Source organism: Protopterus annectens, chromosome 12.part0 (genome assembly GCF_019279795.1).
Source record: "Protopterus annectens isolate FY-2018-M chromosome 12.part0, PAN1.0, whole genome shotgun sequence".
NCBI lineage: Eukaryota > Metazoa > Chordata > Ceratodontiformes > Protopteridae > Protopterus > Protopterus annectens.
In genome coordinates, this window is record NC_056746.1 from 500,133,819 (window position 1) to 500,136,591 (window position 2,773).

General features: G+C 34.8%; 1 long non-coding RNA gene across 1 annotated transcript; it reads left to right on the plus strand.

The window, feature by feature from the left end:
* Nucleotides 1-382: 382 nt before the first annotated feature.
* On the plus strand, nt 383-2,144 carry LOC122817338. Its single transcript, XR_006367209.1, has 2 exons — nt 383-542; nt 1,389-2,144. It is a non-coding gene; the product is annotated as an uncharacterized LOC122817338 (long non-coding RNA).
* The last annotated feature ends 629 nt before the right edge of the window (nt 2,145-2,773 follow it).

The window sequence follows — 2,773 nt, forward strand, 5'->3', positions numbered from 1 at the left end:
ATGCCATTATGTGATAACTTGTACATGATACATACTTCAGTATTTCTCTCATGGAGCAATCACAATACATGTGTCTCTGAAGTGTTCCTGTACTCCATGCTGTTTCATGTAACATTAGTACACTATTTATTTCTGAATATTGCTCCATATATTCAATGTTTCTGGTGAGAAAAGTAATTGAGAAGCATGCTGTATCATGTTAATGTGTTTATAACTGTATGTGCTTGCCTGAGTATGAATATAATGCTGGAAGCATCACATGAGTATGAATATAATGCTGGAAGCATTGCCTGAGTATGAATATAATGCTGGAAGCATTGCCTGAGTATGAATATAATGCTGGAAGCATAATGATTTTATGTTGTTTTAATGCTTTTAGATTTAGTAAAGAGAAGAAAAAAACAATGGATCCATATGCTTTTATGCCATTTGGAACAGGCCCAAGGAACTGCATCGGAATGCGATTTGCCCTCCTTAACATGAAGTTGGCACTTGCATCATTACTGCAAAACTTCTCCATTGAACCTTGCAAAGAAACTCCGGTTAGAAACACAAGTTTTACTCATAAGTATATAGTAATGTATACTACAGTTTCAGAGAAGAGCTATTTCAACACTAATTTCTTCTTTTTATAATATTTGGTTTTCTTGAGTGAACTATATGTGTGACGGTAATATTCTGTTGGCAACTGCATTATTTATAAGATTTTCTATCATAATCTTATCTTGAAATCCTGACACCATATATCAACAGACCAAGGCACCAAAGATCTTATGTACTGAATCCCCCACTTGTGTAAACCCATGAACACGTTCTAGCATGGGTCCTACGGGGGGGGGGGTCCAGCAGTGCGATACTGGGGTCCAGCAGTGCGATACTGTGTGTTCTTCAGTATTTTGGTCTTTTGATATTCAGCTCTCATGATTATGGGTTGCAAGACTGTGGGCTTCAAGACTGTGATAGTAAACCTTTTCAGTGATACCTGTATCTACTTATGTCCATGTAATAAAGGATTCATTTTATCTCAGAAATGCACTTATGATATTATATCAACTGTTAACGCAGGAATGCAGAAGGTCATAAATATTACACGAATATGGTAATTTTGCATTCTACTGCAATAAAGTTAGACTTTTCCTTTTTACAGTGCAGCAGTGAAATGACCACTGAGTATTTTATTAATATGCAAGTGACAAGGTGTGGCTAAGCGAACTGTAAAAGTAACATCTTAAGGCATTTCTCAGAATATTCTTAACAAGTCAAACAGCTTCTATTTTTAATATAAAATATATACTTTTTACAGATTTGAGCATATTTTACATTGAACATAGTTTTCCATTGTAAGTACACTTCCTAACTTGCGCGTTTGGTTTACTTTTTCTCTGTAGATCCCACTGGAAATCTCAAAAACAGGCTTAATGGCCCCTAAAAAGCCTGTTTTTCTCAGATTTGTCTGCCGACCTAAAGCAAAAGCAACATAATGAAGTGTCAGCATTTTTTAAGTATATCTGATGACATATTAATTTCAAAAGACATTCATAATAACACCAAAGCATCTGCTAACAGTCCAGTAACACTGCTTATCATCATCTGGATTCATTTTGTTTAATTTTGTTAGTTTAACACAATGGAACAACACGTATTATAGTGTGACAGTACAGATACAACATTTAAAGGTAGCACTATCAGCACTTCTATCCCGAATGCTAAAGAAATGCCACTTGCAAGCAGCAGAACATATGTGAAATCTGAAATCTGGTACAATATTATGGCTTCCTGTTGTTATTTGAACAGAAGCAGGACTCCTGAAAGACTGTGATGAAAGAAGATATTCCTAACCAGCAAGGCTGACAGCCATGGACTCAGAAACATGTATTTCAGCAAATGGGAAATCATATGAATCTAACACATTTGTCATGTGCTTCAAAGGTATATTACTTTCCGTAGTGTTTTTGAGTTAGCAGTCATATGTTTATATTCCTCTGTACCACATTGCTTCCTTATATCTGCACTGATTTTGTTTATTATATTTGGCCTGCATCTATATAAATTTTCAGTCATTGTTTTACATCATATTTATCTGTGGTTTCTAACAGCATGTAGTGACTTTTGATTTATTAAAACTATTATGTACTTTTTTGTGACTTTCTAGTAATTTCATCTAAATGCATTGAAACTTATTTAATTTGGTCTTAATCATTATCAGATGCTTCCTTCTATGATCATTAAGGTTAAAATTAAATTGTAGCATCCTTATTGTGTAATTCACAAAATATTGTACAAAGTTAAACTGAGAAGAGTTCAAAAGTTTCGTCCACCCATCCATCCATCCTTCTATCCATCCATCCTTCTATCCATCCATCCTTCTATCCATCTAGCCACAACTCCTTTTTGTTATTTTTGCACATGGAGTTTTGGTGTCACATCAACAGTGTCAATCATATGGAGCCAGTATTCATACAGCTAGGTAGCTAGTCTGTCATGCATATTTAAAGACGATTAGTACATTCCGTTTTCATTTTAATTAATTTTCTGTTGCTTTTTTTGTCCAACCTATTAAAATCCCAGCTAAAGGTTTGTGTCTTGATAGCAACAGAATATGAATGCTTACTGACTTTTTATTAAGAAATCGCTCTTCAGCCCTTTCCTAGGTAAGTGCACCTCTAGCATGGCTTTGTGGATGATCCACTGGTCTTGCAATGATTGCACTTTAATTATCTGACCTTTAGATATTTCATATAATACTTAGTGTATGTCTGCATTGTTGTTTCCT